The sequence below is a fragment of the Bubalus kerabau genome, chromosome 2, assembly GCF_029407905.1.
Source record: "Bubalus kerabau isolate K-KA32 ecotype Philippines breed swamp buffalo chromosome 2, PCC_UOA_SB_1v2, whole genome shotgun sequence".
NCBI lineage: Eukaryota > Metazoa > Chordata > Mammalia > Artiodactyla > Bovidae > Bubalus > Bubalus kerabau.
In genome coordinates, this window is record NC_073625.1 from 178,898,624 (window position 1) to 178,923,579 (window position 24,956).

General features: G+C 36.9%; 1 protein-coding gene across 5 annotated transcripts in view; it reads left to right on the forward strand.

The window, feature by feature from the left end:
• Positions 1 to 24,956, forward strand: part of STAG1 (STAG1 cohesin complex component) — a 507,868-nt gene that overhangs the window by 181,876 nt on the left and 301,036 nt on the right. The gene's annotated exons all lie outside the window — the stretch shown is intronic.

The following is a 24,956-nucleotide window of genomic DNA, read 5'->3' on the forward strand; positions in this document are numbered from 1 at the left end:
CAACTTTCCATTAATACACCTTTTATTTTTTACATGTATTTCTTTTTGAATTCCTTAAAGGGGTTTAATGTATGTTACCAGATTGATTTGTTCAGGAATCTTGGAATATTGTATGGGAAGGGGAGGGTGTTAGAGTGGTGTGATGATGCTAAATATTGATGATGCTAAATGGTGAAATACTGAATTCCCAGTTATTCAAAGCAATGGACAGCATTAAAATATATAAGTATAATTTTGAAATATATTAAGTGATTTTTAGCCATTAAGCTTGATAGTTTCTATTGCAGATACAAACTGCAATAGAAAAATTGTTAACAGGCTATAGAGATATTAATCAAAATCTATTTGTTGCCTCCCATCTGTAGGTAGAGACACAAACAGAAAATCAAGGAAATTAAATTCTAAAAGTGCATTTAATTATTTTGCTTTCTTTTTTCATGCAAAAGTTTATTTTTCTAGCTTTTATTTAATATGAATAAAATCTTCAATATTTATTGTGAACAAAATCTAGTCATTTGTTTTTGATATACACTAGTGATGAGTATAAGATTTTTTTCTTTTTCACCCACTATGTTCTATATTCTTCATCTACATTACTCTTCCCTATCGCTGTTTTCATACTTTATTCTCTTTTTAAATTATTTTGGATTCATATTTTATAAAGGGTAAAGATTAGTAGTCAGAACCTTAGTCCCTTCCAGAATTTGGTTTTAACTCACTTTTTCAACTTTTTCTCACTATCCTTCTATTGAAAATGATGCTATGTATTTTTTACTTTGCTGTACTTTTTTATTATTCTTTTATGTTTTTGTTTCCTAGCTGTATTCATATTAATCTACAAATTGCTGTAATTTTTTTCATTTTATTCAGCATTCTGTTGTGGGCATTTTTTTCCAGTGGATTAACCTTAGAATTTTTAACATTTATATTATCCAATTAGTTTTCTGTTGGACTGCTTTATTGTTTAAGAAGAATAAGTATATTTAAGATAACTATTTAAGAGTAGTTTTATTCTGTTAAAAATAGTACTTCTTTGAAAATCTTTATATATCCCTATGAAATATTGCCTGTAGGAATCCTTTGTAATGTAAATTCTTGAAAGTGGTCACTGAGCGAAAGGAATGCCTAAAAATTCATGTTTAAAAAATGAATGCAAGTCTTTTAATGTAGCTGGCACACTAATTTCAGTGTTTATTATCCCTTCATTTCAAAGTAATCCCTTCATAAAGTAATGAAAGACAAAGTGCTAGAAAGAGTTTAGACATTAATGGGTTTAGAAACTAAATGTTTCTGTGGTTCATATAGAAAAAAAACTACCTAGTGGTCAGCATTAGGTTTAAGGTAGCAGAAGTAGATACTTGTAGCCAAGAGTTTTGATCTTGTATGTTAAAAGGATGTAAGGTGTTTCATGAAGTGTGTATGAATAAAGTTAGGCTTAAAATACATGAAGCCAGGGCCTAATATGACACCCCATACTTGGAAAGGAGATGGAAGAAAGCCACTGAAAACTGTTGCATAGGCTAAGGCTTGTGTTTAAGGGGATCATATTAATAAATATCTTAGGTTAGCCTTGAGACTCTGCTTTATGCTTATCATCCATGTAGTTAACTGATAGAGACTCCTTTACTACTCAGGATGGCCTAGTTTGGATACTGGCTTATGCTAAAACCCCACTTTTTGGAAATCGTGAGATGAAGGAAAGAAGAGGACAGACATAGTCCTTATAATCAGGACCTGAAGTAAAATGACTACTTTCTTGATTGGTGAGGGAATCTTTAAAAATCTCCTGTACCATCTTAGAGCAGGAAGTTCTTTTTAAGCCCACTGTATGATCTAGTTCTCCATGAAGTGAGTAGATGGAGCAGAGATAATCTCAAAAGCATAGGAAGGGGTAAAAAATAAAAGAAACAGGTATGTTTAAGTTTCCACAGAGATGAAAGAAATTCTACCTAATACTAAAAAGGAAATAAACTTAGTAAATAGGTTTTTCTGAGGTTAAAAACCCGCATTAGATGCCATCAAAGGGAGAATTCAAGAATTGGCATTCATTAGGCATTCATTCAGAATGTAGCCCAGAAATAAAAAAGTAAATATGAAAGAGCAGTTGAGTGACTTTGATGTGGATTGAAAGGGTTCCAGAATATGCAGGGGAAGAATTCCAAGGGAATAGAAGCGACAGGTTTTGAAGAGGTAGTCTTTTAGAAATTTTCAGTCACATTTGCTCAGATCTAGAGTTTGTTGTCAGGAGTAAGTACGATAAGTGAAAATCATTACACAGGCATTCCTTGTTGTTGTTGTTTTTTCCTGCGCTTTGCAGATACTGTGTTTTTTAAAAATTGAAGGTTTATGGCAACCCTTCATCGAACAAGTCTATAAGCACCATTTTTCCAACAGCATTATCTTTTAATTAAGGTATGTGTAATGATTTTTTAGACATAAATATTTCTGCACACTTAATATAATATGGTGTGAACATAACTTTTATATAAACTGAGAAACCAAAAATTCATGTGACTCACTGTATTGTAATATTTGCTGTGATGCGGAGAAGGCAATGGCAACCCACTCCAGTACTCGTGCCTGGAAAATCCCATGGATGGAGGAGCCTGGTAGGCTGCAGTCCATGGGGTCGCTAAGAGTCGGACACGACTGAGCGACTTCAGTTTCACTTTTCACTTTCATGCATTGGAGAAGGAAATGGCAACCCACTCCAGTGTTCTTGCCTGGAGAATCCCAGGGACAGGGGAGCCTGATGGGCTGCAGTCGATGGGGTCGCACAGAGTCAGACACGACTGAAGCGACTTAGAAGCAGCAGCAGCAGCAGCAGTGATCTGAAACCAAATCGTTAATAGGTATAAGGTATGCCTGTACAGTATAACTGTAGAATATTGAGGCTTGGAAGAAAGTCTTGAAATATTTCATTAGGGATTGCCTGAACCTTTTTGCTGACCACAATGCAAGTAAGATTGAAATATTCAAAATAAATTCCCTTTCTACATTACATCATAGTCATAAATCTCGAAAGGCACTTTTAATTATTTCATGTAGTTCAACAACAGTTGAAGTGTGAATGTTAATAAAAGTAATATCAGCAAAAGCACTAATTAGCAATAATAGTATCAATTTAGAGAAAGAAAAATAGCAAACCTAAAGTAATTAAGAAGAAAGGAATAAAAAAAAGTAGAAATGGAAACTAAGTAGAAAAAGAAATGATAGAAAGGTCTACTGATTCAAAATATTGGCAGTTTGAGTTCAGTACACTTAAAACTTACAGATTTTGTCTTAGGAATGCAAGGGTAGCTTAATGTTAGAAAGAAAGTGAAAGTGAAGTCGCTCAGTCGTGCCTGACTCTTTGCGACCCCATGGATAGTAGCCTGCACCAAGCTCCTCCGTCCATGGGATTTTCAAGGCGAGAAGTACTAGAGTGGGTTGCCATTTCCTTCTCCAGGGAATCTTCCCAACCCAGGGATCAAACCCAGGTCTCTCACATTGTAGACAGACACTTTACCTTCTGAGCCACCAGAGAAGTCCTAATGTTAGAAAGTCTTTTATATAGCAGATAATCATATCAAGGGGAAAATTGATGTAGAATGTTTATAAAAATCATTTGATAAAATAATAGCTGATACAGTGAACAATAACTTTGTGAGTAAACCATCAAGAGGGAAGTTCCATAGCTTGGTAAAGGTTATCACACAAAAACATTGTAGCTCATGTTACACCATTTTTAACAGGGAAATTTAGATGTATTCCCAGGAATAAGCACTAGAGTATAATAGTTGAAAATATAAAATTATCCGTATTTGCAGAATATACAATTGTCTATGTAGGAATTTCAACATAACCTAGACTGTTGGACTAATGAGTATTCAGTAAAACTCCAAGAGAGAAAATTAACACTATAAAAAAAAAAAATCAGCATTCTGTAAAATAGTAATAAACAGGCCATCTAAGAAAACAGGAAGAAGAATGAATAAAATTTGGCATGAAATAGAATAAAATTCTGTTTCATACTCTTTATTTGAGTAACGTAAAAGTATCTGGAAAGTACTAAAAGTCAGTAAGGATGGAGAGTACTAACTAGTGAGAGTACAAATCTGTATAACCCCTTTGGAGAAAAATTTGACAGTATTAAGAAAGGTTAAATGATCTATTCATTTTTCCTTCATTTAGCAACTATTTAATGAGTACCTACACTGTGGGCAACACCTTTTTCTTTCTTATGTCTTTCTTCTTTTAACTGGGATCTAGAGAAAATTTTATGTAGTTTTATAGATGAGGCTCATATAGTAATTTTTACTGTTAATTTGTAATGGTGAAAAGAAAGACAAAGGAAGTAAAAGTCTGTGAACAGAACAATTGATAAATAAAATGTGGTATATTCAGACAGTTAAATTTTCTATTACAGTTAAAACTAGTGTGAACTAGAGCTTTAGGTACCATTATGGACAAATTTTAGAAATGCATTTTAAGGGACAAAGCAAGCTGCAGAATGATACATAATATATAGTACTACTTAAATAAACACATACCTAAAGGGATCAGACAGGTGTATTTGGACTACTATAGCAATAACTGAAAAAAGAAGCAGAAAGAAACAAATATGGCTGTAAAATATTAACTGTTGTTGAAACTGGATGGTCTGTACCTTCTTATCTATCTTATTATTTGTAATAAAAGTGATAGTATTTCTGAAATGCTTCCTAAAGGAGGACTTATATTGCCAGTATATTTGAAAAATGATTGTATCCCTTCCCCTTTGGAGAAGTGACATGTGAAGGCTTTGGTAAGATTGGTTTTAAAGACCCTAGTTTCTTTTATTTATCCAGCATTCCACAAACCTTTGACTCCTACAACTATTGATGACCATTTTGTATTTTAGCCTTTTCTCCTTATTGGAATTGTGAAAAATCAACTTTACTGGCTTAACAGATACCTTACATACCTCCTGTAATTGGATGTTGTGCTAGATAGTTCCTGAATGTTCTTGCCTGTATAACTGAAAAGAAATTTTACCTGAGACTTGAAGGATGAAAAGGAGTTAGCTAGACAGTTAGCAGAGGGAACTTCTTATAGCAGAAATGCAACACACAAAGATAAAATCTCTACCCCTACCATGGAAGCCATAAGATGTCCAGTAAGAGTAGAGCTAAAAGAGGCTAGATTCTAAACATTTAGCTTTTTCTGAAATTGATGGCATTTTAGTAAGAAAATGACATGGTCATATTAGCATTTTTAGAAGTACCTTTCTGGAAACAGTTTAGGTGATGATTTGGGGTGTGTGAGGCTGGAAGCAGAGAGACTAGTTAGGAGGCCTTTTTTTTTTTTTTTTTAAATCCAATTCGTAAGTAATGAAAGTTTGAATTTATAGTGTCAGTGAAGGGGAAGAGGAAGAGAAAGGGACTGATTCTATAAATATTAAGGCTGCAAGATGCTTCTGAAAGATGAGAAAGAGGACAGAATATAAGGTAATTCCTATTTGTTTGACTTGGGGATATTCACCGAAAGGAAATTTGTAAGAATATAGGTGTTAGTGATGGGTATGGGAATAGTTTGGTTTGGACATTTTGCCATTTAGATGCGTGACACTGACTACATACTGAATTTTGGAACATTCAAGCTATTACTCTGTTATTTGTTGCTTTAGTAGTTATGAAGTAGTATTATAATGAATTTGTATAATTCATTGGCATTTACATTTTGTACCCCAGACTTCATCTAAGAAAGTTGGGCTACAGTTGATTCATTCAACAGAAATTCATTGAGAGCTCTTGTTTAAGGCATTGGAGCTGAAACTCCAGTACTTTGGCCACCTCATGCTAAGAGTTGACTCATTGGAAAAGACTCTGATGCTGGGAGGGATTGGGGGCAGGAGGAGAAGGGAAAACGACAAAGGATGAGATGGCTGGATGGCATCACTGACTCGATGGACGTGAGTCTGGGTGAACTCTGGGAGTTGGTGATGGACAGGGAGGCCTGGCATGCTGCGACTCATGGGGTCGCAAAGAGTCGGACACAACTGAGCGACTGAACTGAACTGAACTGAAGCTTGTCTGACCCTTCCCTTCATAGACTTTCTAACCATAGATGGGAGAGGAAATTCTGTATCAAAGTCAAATGGTCTGTTAATGTACTATTACAAACTGTTCATTAATGCTATGAAAACTCCATTTGGTCTTAATGGACAGATATAATAAATTTTGTGAATAAGGAAGTGGATTAAGCCTATAAATGAAGTATACTTAATGGCTCAGGTTGGTTTCCTGTTTGCTTTAGACATATGACTATGAAGATAAAACTGATTTTGTCTGTTGAAGTTTTGATTGGGAAAGACACAGGTATCTTAGGGCATTAGTCTGTGATTAGTCATACTCTTTCTTTTAGGGAGGAAACTTTGTTCTGATGCTAAATAAAAGTATAAACTTTTACAGAACATTTGTTTCTTCTAGTACCCAACTTACAAATGGGTTAGATGCCAGATCTCAAGGTATCAAATGCAGGGGAGTTCTCCCCCAAGGTTTGTGTAGGTAAGTTTTACTTACTTTATGATGACACCAAGGAAAGTGAAAAAGCACCTATGAGTTTATTAAAATCACACCTGTTAACTTGTGTTTGAACTGACTGTTAGGTAGTGACTGTATGAGAATTGAATACTTTGCTGAGCTGTTAATTGAATGGATAAATATGTCCATAGTAGTTTTTTAATTTCTGAATGTTCATTAAAAGCTTAAAAGTTTTAAGAAGTATTAAAATAGCTGACTCTTGAAAGTCCCTTGAACTGCAAGGAGACCCAACCAGTCCATCCTAAAGGAGATAAGTCCTGGGTGTTCACTGGAGGCACTGATGTTGAAGCTGAAACTCCGATACTTTGGCCACCTGATGTGAAGAGCTGACTCATTTGAAAAGACCCTGATGCTGGGAAAGATTGAGGGCAGGAGGAGAAGGGGATGACAGAGGATGAGATTGTTGGATGACATCACCGACTTGATGGACATGGGTTTGGGTGGACTCCAGGAGTTGGTGATGCACAGGGAGGCCTGGTGTGCTGCAGTTCCTGGGGTTGCAAAGAGTTGGACACGACCGAGCGACTGAACTGAATGAATGTCGTAAGAAGTGTAATTATAGAAGAATTGGTGATGAGACAAACCTTAGGAGACAAATACTATTAGGAGAACTTAGAACTATTGCATGAAATGAAAAGGAGAACTTAGAACTATTGCGTGAAGTGAAATTTTATAACAAAGATGGTCAGGATATATTGAAAGAAGGAAATACTACAATGATGATGAGGAGTGAAACCTTATAAAACTAAGCAAATACATAAGTACTTGAATAGGATCAATGTATGAGTGTAATATGAGAAATACCTGCTTATAAGTACAAACACTACAGTGACAGGATATTGGAGTATAGGACTTAAAAATCATGAAAAAAAAATGAAAAGATTTATTCTGATTTTTAACAGTATCATAATATCTAAACTTAAAACATTTAGATTAAGCTTGACTGCTATTGCTACTGCTAAGTCACTTCAGTCATGTCCAACTCTGTGTGACCCTATAGACGGCAGCCCACCAGGCTCCCCCGTCCCTGGGATTCTCCAGGCAAGAACACTGGAGTGGGTTAGGTGATGGTAAATGTGGAAAGCTGAAAATAGCCATTATTTAAATAATAGTTTATTTCTATTTCTCTTATATGTAAAATATCTTAGGTGATCTTTGCAATGGCAGTAGATAGACTGACAGAGCATCAAAATTGTTAATATATTTTAATACTTTAATAATCGTTAAGGAATATGTAATCATAACTATAACAGCTATAAGATCAGTCGCTCAGTCGTGTCCGACTCTTTGCAACCCCATGAATCGCAGCACGCCAGGCCTCCCTGTCCCTCACCAACTCCCGGAGTTCACTCAAAATCAAGTCCATCGAGTCAGTGATGCCATCCAGCCATCTCATCCTCTGTCGTCCCCTTCTCCTCCTGCCCCAAATCCCTCCCAGCATCAGAGTCTTTTCCAATGAGTCAGCTCTTCGCATGAGGTGGCCAAAGGACTGGAGTTTCAGCTTTAGCATCATTCCTTCCAAAGAAATCCCAGGGCTGATCTCCTTCAGAATGGACTGGTTGGATCTCCTTGCAGTCCAAGGGACTCTCAAGAGTCTTCTCCAACACCACAGCTCAAAAGCATGAATTCTTCGGCACTCAGCCTTCTTCACAGTCCAACTCTCACATCCATACATGACCACAGGAAAAACCATAGCCTTGACTATATGAACCTTTGTTGGCAGAGTAATGTCTCTGCTTTTGAATATGTTAACTAGGTTGGTCATAACTTTCCTTGCAAGGAGTAAGCGTCTTTTAATTTCATGGCTGCAGTCACCATCTGTGGTGATTTTGGAGCCCAGAAAAATAAAGTCTGACACTGTTTCCACTGTTTCCCCATCTATTTCCCATGAAGTGGTGGGACCGGATGCCATGATCTTCATTTTCTGAATGTTGAGCTTTAAGCCAACTTTTTCACTCTCCACTTTCACTTTCATCAAGAGGCTTTTGAGTTCCTCTTCACTTTCCGCCATAAGGGTGGTGTCATCTGCATATCTGAGGTGATTGATATTTCTCCCGGCAGCTATACTTTTTGATATTTATAAAAAATGAATATTACATAATAGAAAGTCACCACAGAAGCACAATTGTAGTCTCTACCCAATGTAGCAGACATTGGGTCCTATTTTAAATCTGGTGATTATCTTTTCAGTCCTATTTCTCATTCCTCTGTCTTGACCCTTGTGGACCTAATATTTCTACTAATGATGACAGCTAGCCACATTACACGTTACATATTCCATGAATAAGTTGATGTTTTAGGGATGGGGTGAGGGAGGAAGTCCTTGCAGGTGCCAGGCACTGGGCTCTTGAGGTGAACTGCTTCATTTTAAACCTCAGCTCTTGTAGATAAACCATGCATGAATGGCCACAAGAATGGTCAAAGCCTGGTAAGTAAGGCCTAGCAAGCATACCTTTGTGGACACTGATTTCTGCAGAGCTCCAAATGTGACGGAAGTGTTGTTTGAAGGCCTACCAGTGCAACTAGATGTAATCGTGTTGGTGAACCTGGGTGGCATCCATGAGTTGGAAAAAGAAAATCTGAGTCTTCAACAAAACACCCTATTGCAAAAACATCACTGCTAGGATGTCTGTGGCTTCCCAACTCAGACTGGGAAGTTGAGCTGCAGTGATTCTTTTGTGACTGCTGCTGGCTAAATTCCAATTACATGCTGGCTCTACAAGCAGCCCGCCATTGATATTAAGCAGCAACAGAGCACTTTTTAGAAGACCCTAGATGAGATGGACATTGGATGAGATGGACATTCCTAGCTCTGCCTATTCTGAGACCAGGGTAGGGTTGATTTACTCTTCTGGGTCTAGAAGTCTCACTGTGCACTTACATCGAAGTCCCCTGCTGGTAATCTCTACATGGATAAGAAATCCAACCTAACCCCCATGAAACTTTGACAGCTAGTTCCAGTCACTGTAATGGTCCTGCTGGCCATGGTTGTTAGCATTGCAATCCTGCTGATCAATATCAGGAGGATGTTGGGAAGTACAAGAAGGCAGGAATCCAGGACTGGGAAACTGAATATACACCCCAGCATATGCTTATAGTGGGGAGAGTCGGAGAACAGTGTTCAGACCACTTCAGGAGTGAAATTTGATTCTTGACTCAAGGCAGATATTGTATTTTCTTCACCAACATCCCATTCTTCTCACCTACTTGTCTCCATCCTAACAGTTCTTTTCCTAGGACTATCTTTCTTTCTGGCTTTGTGTCCCAACCTCTTTTGAAGACCCATTTCTAATATTCCTTCTTATTCTTAGTCCTTGGATAAGAAATCTGATTCTGTAAAAGCAGACACAATAATGTCATCTTGGATTGTGCTTAAAATAAAAGGTTAAGATTAATTAAGAAGAAACGCAAAAAGGCAAAATGGTTGTCTGAGGAGGCCCGACAGATAGCTGAGAAAAGAAGAGAAACAAAAGACAAAGGAGAAAAAGAAAAATATATCCATATGAATGCAGAGTTCCAAAGAAGAGCAGAGAGAGATAAGAAAGCCTTTATAAGCGAATCAGTGCAAAGAAATAGAGGAAAACAATACAATGGGAAAGACTAGAGATGTCTTCAAGAAAACTAGAGATACCAAGGGAATATTTCATGCAAAGATAGGCACAATAAAGGACAGAAACAGTATGGACCTAACAGAAGCAGAATATACTAAGAAAAGGTGGCAAGAATACACAGAACTATACAAAAAGATCTTAATGACCCAGATAACCATGATGATGTGATCTCTCACCTCAAGCCAGATATCCTAGAGTGTGAAGCCAAGTGGGCCTTAGGAAGCATCACTAGGAACAAAGCTTGTGGAGGTGATGGAATTCCAGCTGATTTATTTCAAATCCTAAAGGATGATGCTGTGAAAGTGCTGCATTCAATATGCCAGCAAATTTGGAAAACTCAGCATGGCCACAGGAATAGAAAATGTCATTTTTCATCCCAAGCCCAAAGAAAGGCAATTCCAAAGAATGTTCAAGCTAGCGCACAATGCACTTATCTCACACACTCGGAAAGTAATGCTCAAAATTCTCCAAGCTAGGCTTCAACAGTATGTGAACCATGAACTTCCAGATGTTCAAGCTGGATTTAGAAAAGGCAGAGGAACCAGAAATCAAATTGCCAACATCCGTTGGATCATAGAAAATTCAAGAGAATTCCAGAAAAACATCTACTTCTGCATCATTGACTATGCCAAAGCCTTTGACTGTGTGGATCACAACAAAACTGTGGAAAATTCTTAAAGAAATGGGAATACCAGACCACCAGACCTGCCTCTTGAGAAATCTTTATGCAGGTCAAGAAGCAACAGAACTGAACATGAAACAACAGACTGGTTCCAAATTGGGAAAGGAGTAAGTCAAGGCTGTATATTGTCACCTTGCTTATTTAACTTATATTCAGCGTGTACATTATGTGAAATGCTGGGGTGGATGAAGCACAAGCTGAAATCAAGATTTTAGGGAAAAATATTAGTAATCACAGATATGCAGATGACACCACCCTTATGACATAAAGCAAAAAGAAACTAAAGAGACTGTTGATGAAAGTGAAAGAGGAGAATGAAAATGCTGGCTTAAAACTTAACTATGAGAAAATGAAGATCATGGCATCCGGTCCCATTGCTTCATGACATATAGTTGGGATAAGAAGGGAAACAATGACAGACTCTTTTTGGTCTCCAATATCACTGCAGTTGGTGACTACAGCCATTAAATTAAACGATGCTTGCTCCTTGGAAGAAAAGCTACGACAAACCTAGACAGCATATTAAAAAGCAGAGATACTACTTTGCTGACAAAGGTCCATCTAGTCATAGCTATAGTTTTTCTAGAAGTCATGTATGGATGTGAGAGTTGGACCATAAAGAAAGCTGAGCACCAAAGAATTCATGCTTTCAAGCTGTGGTATTGGAGAAGATTGTTGAGAGTCCCTTGGACACCAAGAAGATCAAATCAGTCAGTCCTCAAGGAAATCAGTCCTGAATATTCATTGAAAGGACTGATGCTTACGCTTCAATACCATGGCAACCTGATTGATGTGAAATACTGACTCATTGGAAAAGACACTTATTCTGGGAAAGATTGAAGGCAGGAGGAGAACGGGTCGACAGAGGGACGAGATGGTTGGATGGCACCACTGACTCAAGGGATGTGAGTTTGAGCAAGCTCCAGGAGTTGGTAATGGGCAGGGAAGTCTGGTGTCTTACAGTCCATGGGGTTGCAAAGAGTCTAATATGACTGAGCGACTGAACTGAACTCTTAGTCCAAGGATAAGAAATCTGATTCTCTAAAGGCAGACAAATTAATGTCATCTTTGATTATGCCTAAAATAAAAGGTTAGGATTACATTCTAGAATCATTTAAAAGTGATGGAATACCTTTTGAAGACTTAGGTGAATTTAGGTGAGAAATAGCTGTTTCTCAATACATTACAAAGAGAGAAGTATCATCTGCATCCTGAATTATCTGCTAGTACTACTTATTGATGAGAAGAAAATTTGGCTTTATTTGGGCTTGCATAATGGCCATGTCATGTGGCCAAACCAGCAACACATATGCTTCTCACTTAAAAGGGAATTTAGTTACCTAAACACATTTTTATTTTTTTGTGAAAGACTGTCCAGAAATTGTCAGGGTTTATTCTTCAGCTTGCCTTTATTATAGCTGATATTAGTAATGTTTTATTATATTAAAATGTTTGTATATACTTTGTCACTAGTATTTTTTGTGACTTTCTTAATATTGCAAACTTAATGAAGTTTAAAAAAATGTGAAGAAGATATATAACGAGAGAGTTTGAACTTGCATCAGAATAATGCCAATAAAAAAAAAGAAATATATATTTTTTTTATCCTGAGTTAGGTTTTACATAAGAGGAAGATGTTTTAAATAGAACTTCAAATAGTAATTGGATAAATGAAATAGTTACTTTAGTCATGGTATTAACATACCAGGGTACACACCTTAGAATCATAGTAACTTAATTTTAACTTCAGAAATTAACTTCAGAAATGTTCCAATTTTATAATCCAAGGTTTTTCCCATAAATGATTAAATTTTTATACAGTAATCATTGTTGATCCATTTTAGATATTTGAATGGGTTATTTTTCAACTCCTTTATTGTTTAAGATTCATGGTCACATATCATTATTTTGTGCCTATGTTAAACTGACATTTAGAACTGTTCCAGACTATTTCATAATCAGTTTAGTGCCTTAAGATGCTTAGGTTATTTGACAACAGTTGTAACAAAGTTCTAAACATAAACTGTATACCTTGCAGTTTTTGTGTTGCGTAGATTTTGAAGTATTAGCATTGTTTACTGTTTCTCAAAGATACATGTATATTTACATATATCTACTGTTTACCAACCACAGTGGAAAAATGAGCAAGTGAAGACAATCTTGTTATGCTATTTGTTGAGTGATGTCAATATTTTCAGGAGAAAAGATATTAAAGTTAAGTTTCTGATTCTTCCCTGAGTCTGTCTAATTCTTAGGGCTTCTCTGGTGGTCAGAAGGTAAAGAATCTAATGAAGGAGACCCAGATTTAATCCCCAGGTCTGGAAGATCCTCTGGAGAATGGAATGTCAATCCACTCCAATATTCTAGCCTGGAGAATTCCATGGATTCTTTACCACCACAAAATTGTAAAGCAGTCGTCCATCAAATAAAAAATAAAGAAAAATTTAAAAACAAAAGAATACTTGATTGGGTTGCCATTTCCTTCTCCAGGGGATCTTCCCTACCCAGGCATTGAACCAGTGTTTTCTGCATTGGCAGGCAGATTCTTTAATGCTGTGCCCTTAGGGAAGTGTAAATAAAGATGTATTGAGGTATAAATGAGATTTCTTAGCATTTCTTCTTTTGTCCACCTCAATAAGTTTGGATTATGTGCTCTTGTAGTTTCTTACTGTATATACTAACTAATCATGTATAAAACAGAAACTTTCAAAAAATATTTCCAGGATTTGTTTCTAAACTGTTTTAAGAAAAGTATATATATGTTGATAACAGTCCTTATTATTTTCTGGGCTTTAGTCCTAAACCTTTGAAAAAGTGAAAATGACAGTTGCTTAGTCGTGTCTGACTCTTTGTGATCCCATAGCCTATACAGTCCATGGAATCCTTCAGGCCAGAATACTGGAGTGGGTAGCCTTTCCCTTCTCCAGGGGATCTTCCCAACCCAGGGATTTAACCCAGGTCTTGTGCATGATAAGTGGATTCTTTACTTGCTGAGCCACAAGGACACCCAAGCCTTTGAAAATGGAAGACAAAAAGGATTTTCCTCCTGTTGAAGACTTTTGATCTAGTACAGGATTTCTTAACCTGGAGTCAAAGCTAGAATTTTTGATAAGCATGAACAGAGATGAAGAGAGTGATAACAAATTTGACATTGATTTTTAAAAAGTAAGTGCATGGAGAAGAAACAGTGGTTGTCAGATCTTTCTATGCTACTCACAGAAGCTTCGGAACATCAATTTCGTTCCAATCGCTTCTCTTCCAAAAGAATATCAGGGGACATGTGCTCGATCCCGGTTGGGGAACTAGCATCCTGTTACACAGAGTGGCCCAAAAAAAAGAGATCAAGCCTTGAGCCTTTGGAGTTGGAGCACTAACTCCAAGACCCTAGACTACCAAAGAACTAACCCTAGGGAGTCAAATAGTATGAACTGACACAAAGCAAACCACTTGAAAAGAAGACCCGGCATCACCCAACCACCAGTAGCACCCTGTGCAGGATACCTCATCTAAACAAGAAACAAAACAAAAATATAAACCCAATCATCAGCAGACAAGATTACCATCTCACTTGCTCATAACTGGAAAAACAAAGAACAACAAAAATCTCAGCACACATCTCACCCTATATGAAGCTTACACAAACCACTGGTCCAGCCTTAGGAGGTCAAAAACCAAAAGGAAGAAAGAATTCAACCTTCAAGCCTGGGAAAAGGAGACCTCAAACACAGTAAGTTAAAAAATAATAATAATAAAGGCAGAGAAATGCTGCACAAATGAAGGAACAAACTAGAAACACAGAAGTCCAGATAAATGAAGAAAAAACAGACAAACTACCTGAAAAAGAATTCAGAATAATGATAGTAAAGATGATCAAAAACCTTGAAAGAAAAATGAAGAAAATGCAAGAATCAATTAACAAAGATCTAGAAGAATTAAAGAATAAACATACAAACAACACAATTACTGAAATTAAATACACTCTAGAAGGAATCAGTAGCAGAATATCTGAAGCAGAAGAGAGAATCAGTGAGCTGGAAGATAAAATGGTGGAAATAACTTCTGAAGAGCAGAATAAAGTAAAAGAAAAGAACTGAGGATACTCTCAGGAGTCCTCACGGACAATATCAAATCCACCAACATTCAAATTATAAGGGTCTCAGAAGAAGAGAAAACAAAAGGGTATGAGAAAAATTTTGAAGAGATTATAGTAAAAAAATTTCCCCAACATGGATAAGGAAATAGTCAATAAAGTTCAAGAGACGCAAAGAGTCCCATACGAGATAAAACCAAGGACAAATATGCCAAGACACATACTAATCAAACTAACAAAGACTAAACACAAAGAATATTAAAAGCAGCAAGGGAAAATCAACAAGTAACATACAAGGGAAACCCCATGTTTAACAGCTGAGCTTTCAGCAGAAACTGTGCAGGTCAGAAGGGAATGGCAGAATATATTTAAAATACTGAAAGGGAAAAACCTACAACCAAGATTACTATACCTGGTAAGGATCTCATTCAAAATTAATGGTGAAATCAAAAACTTTTCAGACAAGCCAAAGTTAAGAAAATTCAGTGCCACCAAATCAGCTTTACAACAAATGTTAAAGGGACGTATATAGTCATGAAATACAAGAGAAGAAGATCTACAAAAGCAAACCCCAAACAATTAAGAAAATGGCAGTAGGAATATATATATCAATAATTACTTTACATGTAAATGGATTAAATGCTCCAACCAAAAGATACAGACTGGCTGAATGGATACACAAACAAGACCCATATATATGCTATCTACAAGAAACCCACTTCAGACCTAAAGACTCATATAGACTGATGAAAGTGAGAGGATGGAGAAATATATTCCATGTGATTTGTGCTAGTGACTCCTTTTCAACAGTTGTAGTCCTTTGAGGGTTATGATTACTTGAAACAATGCAAACTAATCTGACATTAATAGTTTTAAAAAGTATGTATATATGTTGTGTTGTTTGCAGCATCTTTGCTCAAATATGAATGCTTTCTGACTACAGAAATTCTGTAGTGTATGAACACACATTTTCAAGAAAGTCACATATTTCATATGTTCTAGTAAAACTCCAACTTTCACTTATCACTCAGAGATGCTTGTCTAGATATATTTCTTGTTAGCTTTTCCTTGTGAACTTTGATGTCTTATACATTAAACTTGGTTGTGCTTAGGTCTTTTCTTCCTGTCCATTTTAAGTAGGTCTGACAAATGTTAATCTGTATTTTTACTAAGATCCGATATATTAACTGAGAAGAGTGTGATTAACAGGGCTTTTCTGGTAGATATGATAGGAAATCATTTGTGTATAGTATCCATAGCCTAACTTTGGTTTTGAAATACCAATACTTCATAATTTAGTCATTTTGATTTCAGAAGGTACATTGTGGACGTATATTCAATACTTGGAAAATGTTGTTGCCAACTTTATGACAACATTCATGCATTAACTGCAAGACAGGTGTATTTTCACTACAGTCATGAGTTTTAATAATCATGTCATCATATCCACACATATATCTTTGATTTTTCTGCTATGATATCACTTCCTGATCATTTATAGCTGGCTGGCCATTTCACACCTTTTCCACATACTGATACAATAGTAGGTTATTCTTAAGTGATACTAAGGACTGGCAAGATTTTTTTTAAGGTGTTATTTTAAAAATCCTTTTAGAACTGTTTGGTTTATGAAATGATATTTAGTCATTTAATAAATTGTAGAAGGACTCGATTGATCCCAGACTAAAATGGAAGAGAAAAAATTAGTTAGGGTGACTTTAACTCCACTTTTCTACTAACTTGAACATTTAATTCCAGAATAACCTTGTGTTACTGGTTGAAGCCAGCCTCAGCAGCACAAAGCAGTTGAGAATCCTGGCAAGAGACTGAAAAGATTTAGGACAGTCTTTTCTAGTGTAATTAATAGTACCCCCTTTCACCCTTTAAGTTTTTCTAGTTTGTATGATAAATTGTAATAGCACTCTAATAATTGGTAAAGAAATTAACTGAAGATAAAGAAGTTACAAGACTGAAGTTTATTGATGAGGCTCAAAAGGCACAGTGTGGGTATAAAACATTGTGTTTAATAAACAGAGATCATGCCAGGTAGTATGGAAATTTAATGATTTCAAAGGGGAAGTAGTTCCTCAGTCTCTTAGATGTATTTGGGGAATTTGGATTTAAAATATTGATGGTTTTTCAGGTGATCAGAAGTAAAAATTATGTATCTTAAGATATTGGATATATCTTTATTAACATTTTAGAATTGGCTTGGGATGCTTTGATTAGGGTGGAAGGGAAGACCTTGACCAAGAAACAGAGATTCAGTTACATAGGGGAGAGAGAGAGGGTAGGGGGTGACCCTAGGGGATAATTAGTGTATTATAAAAAGGGTGGGTAATAGGAAGGTAAGCCACTTGTCAAGGATCTTAAAGGCTGATGAGGTTTGAATGCTGATAGAAACAGGCCAATTATCATAAAGCACAAAAAAGGAAGTATGTAGTATTATGAAGCCATTAGGGAGAATAGCCAAGTTTCGGACTACATTAAGGATACAGAAACACTGAATTGTTTAAACCATGTAGAGGAATTTTACAGTAAACTGCTAGTTCTGGATGTTTTCAGAGAAAATAGTTGAAAGGAAAATCAGTTGGAGAGTGAATTAAGAGAAAGAAACAAAAAACTGTGTAGTATTCTAAAGCAGGAAAAAATGGGCTAAGTGGTTTTAATGTTTATAAATGATACAGGGTATATAGTCATTTTAAGAGATTTACCGACTTCAGTTTTCAGAATAAACGTGGCTTAAGATGATTTGAAAATTCAGTGCATTCAGTTCTCCAGGTATTTTTAGCTTCGATTGACCTAAAACTGAGCCTTATTAGACAATAGTGGGGAAAATGCTGCACTGTTAGAAGACAAAATTTTCATTATTCAGTTGAGATGGCCTTGAGAGTCACTGAACATCTTTTACCTATAGTTTGCTTATCAGTGATTGTTACTGTGCACATTAGGCTCCTTGTGAGAATAAATAAGGCTAATTTATGGCAGTGTGTTGTGATACAAAATATTTTAGTCATATTTGGTTTATGATAAAATTCAAAGCTCACCTTTCAGTGAGACTTAATGTGGTTTTGATTCTGTGTTTTGGGAGTTGTATTTGTAGATATTATAGGGGAATTTTAGAATGCATCATGCTAAAATTTTGGTTAAAGCTGGAGAAAGTTATAAAGAAAAGTATTCTGGGAGGTCATGTTTTAAGCCAAGGCAGACCTTGCCAAGCATGTGTAATATAAGTTACCACAAATTAATCATGTTCTTTTGAAATGTGTATTAGATAATGTACTCTAATAAAATGCTGCTTAGAATAAAATGCTGAGGTTAAAAAAATAACTAATTTGGACATTTTTAGTTGTTTTGATATCAGTATCTCTTCTAGTAAAGGACTGTTGTGAGTATGCAAAGAAACAAAACAGTTCAGAATAGTTCCATTAATTCTTTGACAGTAATTCATGCAGAAGAGAAAAATAAAGGCAAGTATTGACTGTCTTTCTCATATCTTGTTGTTCATTATTTTACTGTTAAGTTGTTGGCAACTCTTTGCTTATCTCTCAAATCATATATTTAGACTTGCTGGTTCATGAAATAAAAACATCTTGAATCACTAGTTTAACTTAAACTCTGACATTATTGGTAAGTATTGGGTTGGCCAAATAGTTCATTTGGGTTTTCCATAAGATGGTATAGAAAAACCTGAATGAACTTCTGGCCAACTGTATAGCAGGCTCCATTTTCTCTTAAGTTTTCCATTATCAGCTCCTGCTGATGGCTTACTGAAAAACAGGTGGTCACAGTTAACTGTTATTTTAAAAACATCTGTTCAATGTGAGGCAAACTCCCTTAGTTTTCTTTAAAGTGTATACAGCTTCTTCCGGTCAAGTTTAATGCATGAACTCCTCTCCTGCCATATACTAGCTACACACTTATGATATGTTTGTGTCCCTCCCTGCCCCCACGTCCCTCCCTCCAAAAACCCTCAAGATTAAGTATTTTTGAGTATCAGCAACTATGACAAGTACTTTTTGTATCTAGTATACCACCTTCCACAGTAAAATGCATATATTCAACATTTAGTAAATAGTTGACAGTGACCTCACACCACTCAGAATGGCTGTCCTCTGAAAGTCTACAAATAGCAAGTGTTGGAGAGAATGTGGAGAAAAGGAAACGCTTGTACATGATTGTTGGGATTGTAAATTGGTACAGCCACTGTGAGAAATAGTGTGGAATTTCTTAAAAAACTAAAAATAGAACTGTATTATCCCAAGAAATCCAGTCTCTGCAATATATCTGGAAAAAATGGAAACACGAACTTGAAAAGATAGATGCCTCTCATTGCTCTCAGCAGCACTGTTTACAATAGCCAAGATGTGAAAGCAACCCAAATACCCAACTGTTGAATGGATAAAGAAAATATGATATATATATATATATATATATACACACACACAATGGAATATTACTCAGCCTCAAAAAGAGAAATCTTGCCACTTGCAATAATGTGGATGGTCCTAGAGAATATTATGCTTAGTGAAATAAGTCAAAGAAAGATAATACTGTATGATATCACATGCAGAATATAAAAAATAATACAGATGAATATATGAAAAAAGAAGCAGACTCAGATATAGAAAACAAACTAGTACTTATCCTGTGGGGAGGGGAAAAGTGGGGCTATGGGATTCAGTTCAGTTCAATTGCTAAGTTGTGTCCAACTCTTTGTGACTCCATGGACTGTAGCATGCCAGGCCTCCCTATCCATCACCAACTCCCGGAGTTTATTCAGACTCATGATGATTGAGTCAGTGATGCCATCCAACCATCTCATCCTCTGTCGTCCCCTTCTCCTCCCACCTTCAATCTTTCCCAGCATCAGGGTCTTTTCAAATGAGTCGTTTTCGCATTCGGTGGCCAAAGTATTGGAGTATCAGCTTCAGCATCAGTCCTTCCAGTGAATATTCAGGACTGATTTCCTTTAGGATGGACTGGTTGGATCTCCTTGCAGTTCAAGGGACCCTCAACACCACAGTTCAAAAGCATCAATTCTTCAGCGCTCAGCCTTCTTTATAGTCCAACTCTCACATCCATCCATGACTACTGGAAAAACCATAGCTTTGACTAGACGGACCTTTGTTGGCAAAGTACTGTCTCTGCTTTTTAATATGCTGTCTAGGTAGATTGGCTATGGGATTAAGACATACAAACTACTATGTATAAAATTGATAAGAGTATATTGTACAGCACAGGGAACTGTGAAAGTGAAAGTCGCTTAGTCGTGTCCTACTCTTTGTGACCCCATGGACTGTACAGTCAATGGAATTTTCCAGGCCAGAATACTGGAGTGGGTATCCTTTCCCTTCTGGAGAGGATCTTCTCAACCCAGGGATTGAACTCAGGTCTCCTGCGTTGCAGGCGGATTCTGAGCCACAAGGGAAGCCCACAGGGAATTATAGCCATTATCTTATTATTACAACTTTTAATGAAAATATTTGTAAAAATACTGAATTACTATGCTGTATACTTGAAACTAATGTGATATTTTAAATCACCTGTATTTCAATAAACAATTTTAAATAATACAAATGAATCTATGTACAAACAGAAACAGACTCACAGACGTAGAAAACAAATTATTGTTACCCTCAAAGGACAGAAGTAGTAGCGGAGGGACAGATTAGGAGTATGGGGCTAACAGATACAAACTACTATACATAAAATAATTAAGCAACAAATTTACTGTATATCACTGATTATTATATCAAATATCTTGTATTTGCCTATAATGGAATATAGTTTGGAAAAGAAAAGCTGAATCAGTATGCTGTACACCTGAAACTAACACAATATTGTAAATCAACTATCAGTTCATTTGCTCAGTCGTGTCTGCACTGGACTGCAGCACTGGACCCATGGACTGCAGCGCACCAGGCCTCCCTGTCCATCACCAGCTCCTGGAGTCTACCCAAACTCATGTCCACTGAATCGGTGATGCCATCCAACTATCTCATCCTCTGTCGTCCGCTTCTCCTCATGCCCTCAATCTTTCCCAGCATCAGGGTCTTTTCAAATGAGTCAGTTCTTCACATCAGGTGGCAAAGTTTTGGAATTTCAGCTTCAACGTCATCCTTCCAATGAATATTCATGACTGATTCCTTCGGATGGACTGGTTGGATCTCCTTGCAGTTCAAGGGACTCTCAAGAGTCTTCTCCAACACCACAATTCAAAAGCATCAGTTATTTGGTGCTCAGCTTTCTTTATACTATATAGTTTTTCTTTATAAAGAAAAATAAAGTATTTTTTACTTAGCGACTGCTAAGTCGCTTCAGTCGTGTCCAACTCTGTGCAACCCCATAGACAGCAGCCCACCAGGCTCTGCTGTCCCTGGGATTCTCCAGGCAAGAACACTGGAGTGGGTTGTCATTTCCTTCTCCAATGCATGAAAGCGAAAAGTGAAAGTGAAGTCCCTCAGTCATGTCCAACTGTTCGCAACCCCATGGACTGACTACAGCCTACCAGGCTCCTCCGTCCATGGGATTTTCCAGGCAAGAGTACTGGAGTGGGTTGCCACTGCCTTCTTCGATATTTCTTTATACTAAATCATACTCGATACTTTATTTTTCTTTATAAAGAAATATAAACTATATTTCTTTATACTTTATACTAAATCAACTATGCTGCTGCTGCTGCTAAGTCGCTTCAGTCGTGTCCGACTCTGTGTGACCCCATAGACGGCAGCCCACCAGGCTCCCCCATTCCTGGGATTCTCCAGGCAAGAATACTGGAGTGGGTTGCCATAAATCAACTATACATCAGTTTAAAAAGTGTTTTTAAATGTTGGAACTTTGAATCCCCAGGATTTTGTTTCTTTACTTAGAAGTAAATCAGTTTTTTCCTGAAATAGTATTGTTCACTAATATTTCCTTTAAAAGTCTTTAAAAATTAATTTATTTATATAATGCAACACCATTCAGAATCTTAGGCATTGATTTTGAAATTGCTGAAGTGATTGAGAAGAACAAATTACACTTAAGTGGCCAAGAAAATTCTAAAAATAAAGAGTAACAAGGGATTCTGTCTGCCATTTAGTAGACTGTAAAACTGCAGAAAATATTAATGTTGGTGATTGGCGCAACAACTGGAAAATGGATCCGCTAAGCACAAACAGACCTAAGCATATATAATAATTTGTTAAAAATTGTGCCCTTCCTATTTGTTTCTCTTCAAAGTTGTCACTTTATTAACAGCTTGAAAAAAAAATGCAGAACTTTATCTCCTATAATACACCAAAGTCTAAGTGAGTAGAGTGTATTTCTGGTGGTCCATTGGTCAGGAGTCTGTCTGCCAGTGCAGGGAACACTGGTTCTGTCCTTAGTATGGGAAGATTCCAAATGCTGATGAGCCTGCATGCTCTAGAACTCATGTTCTGGGACAAGAAAACCCACCAGAACCAGAAGCCTGCACAGAGCAAGGAAGACCTGGCACAGCCAAAAAAAATTTTTTTTTAATGTAGTAGAGAATTAAACATACACAGTGATGTCAAAAAACAATTTGAAAAAAGTTATATGAAAAATAATTGGATTGAGAATGCTAAAAGCAAACTTAAAGCAAACGTTGTACTTGTTTAAATGTCTTTAGTATTTTAGCCTTTTAGAATTATATAATATCTACTTTCTTTTTACTGTTTCTAATTTTAAATTCCAGTTTAATGTTTATATTTCTACTCAGCATATCTGTTTTTGTTTATTCACCTAGTGTTTCTCATCCATATCTTTATTTTCTTCCTTTTGTAAGCCAATTGGTTTATATGTATGTACATGATTTTTTTAGAGAAATCAAAGAATGCAGGGACTATAATTGCAATTTGTCATGACTTTACCTACTTACTCCCAGTCCTGCATCTCAAAATAATATTTTCATTTCTTTCAACATTCTCTTCTGATATTTATTCAACATAATTACTCACTTTTATTTTTGACAGCGTTGTGCTGATTGAATATGATGAACAGAAGGTATTAAATAGAAGCAAGCCTTAGTTATATGCAAAATACAGGGCAGTAACTCAGAAACATTAGGGGCCCCATGGCCATCTCAGTTAAGTATTTGGGCATTCAGTGGTTGGGGCATGTCATCAAAATAGTGAACTAATGTGATGTTTTGTGGAATGTAAAGATGATCAAGATACCTGTGGACTGCTTTGGCGGTAGACTCAAGTGTTGCCCCTGATGGCTTCCTGGTATTCATGCTCTTGACTCATCCCATTGACTGTGTTGAGACCCGTGACTGGCTTCGAACCATCAGTTATAGCAAGGGTGATGGAATGCAATTCTTAAATTACCCTTTGTTATACAAGATTCTGTCTTGCTAGGCGATTTGGTCAAGGATTGTGATTGTTGGTTGACAAAGTATTTGATCATGTTGGGGAAGTCCATGTGGCAAGAAACTGTGGGCAACTTCTTGGATCTGGAACTTGTTTCCAGCAAATAGCAGGCGGTCAAGGTCCTCAATTCTTTAACCAACCACAAGGAAATAAATGCTTCCAACAACGTAAGTGAGCTTAGTAGTAGATTCTTTCTCATTTGCACCTCCAAGTGATAATGTAGGATAGCAAATGCCTTGATTGCAGCCTTGTGAGACCCTATGAGAGGGTTCAGCTGAGTTTCTAGATTCCTGACTCTCAAAGATTGGGAGATGTAGGTAATCACGAAGCTGTTTATGACAGCTGGAAAATTAGCATAGTGCTGAGGCAACACTGTGGAAGTTGTACTTTCTTGTCCATTCCAGATAAAAAATACTGAGTGGTCCTTGTAAATAAGGAAAAAAGACATTAGCCAGATTGTGTGTGTGTGTGTGTGTTCAGTTGTGTCCACCTCTTTGCAACCCCATCAACTCTAATCCACCAAACTCTTCTGTTCATTAGATTTCCCAGCAAGAACACTGGAGTGGGTTGCCATTTCCTCCTCCAGAGGATCTTCCTGACCCAGGGATCAAACCCATGTCTCCAGCATCTCCTGCACTGGCAGGCAGATTGTTTACCACTGAGCCCACCTGGGTAGCCCAACCAGGTTGATAGCTGCATATCAATTGACAGGGTCTGCAGGTGCCATAGGTCACCAATTGATTAAGCTTACAATAATCCATAGTTCTCCCGTTTCCATCTGACTTTGGTGTTGGCCAACCTGATGAGTTTAGTAGGGATAAGATAGATTTCTCTACCTCTCCCTCTTTGAAGTCTTTGGTTAAATTCTGTAATTCCCCCAGGGATGTTGTATTGCTTCTAGTTTATTATCTTGGTAAGGAAAGGAAGTTCCATGAACTTCCTTCAGACATTCCTACCATAATGCCTCTTATTCCACAGGTCAGAAAGTTAATGTGGGTGTCTTCCAGTTGCCAAGTATGTCTGTTCCAAGTATATATTCAGGAACCAAGGAAATAATCACAGGTTGAATTCCTGGACCTTTTGGCCTCATTCTTGGTCAGGCTGGAGTTAACAACTCCATGTATATCACCTGACCAATGTATCATGTATCACCATAAACCTCTTTCTTAAATTAACTTCTGAACCACAGTGCCAGGAATTAAGGGCTATTCAGAGACAATGTTTATTAATAACTATTTCATTTTTATGATATATAATACCTCCAATTAGTGGCTGCAAGTCTCTGGGGAAGGTTAAGAGGAGGGTATATGGTGTGACTTAACTTCTGCAAGGTCCTTTTGTAAGGGACCTGGTTTCCACTTTATTCAGCTGACTCTGCATCTGTGAGCTAACTCAGATTTGGCAAATGAGAAGGCTTTAAGTTCTTGGTGAGAAGCTAACTTGATGAGAAGGCTTTAACTCTGCACTATGTGTTGGTGACAGACTTCGGGCTACAAGACCTAGCATTTTTCCTGTTATAAAAGTAAACATGGACTGCACACCTGTTTTGTTCCTGGGGGCACTGTAACCATTTAGCTGCTGCCAATGATAAGTACATCCCTGTACAGGTGGTAATGTACCCACCTTGTCTTTGGT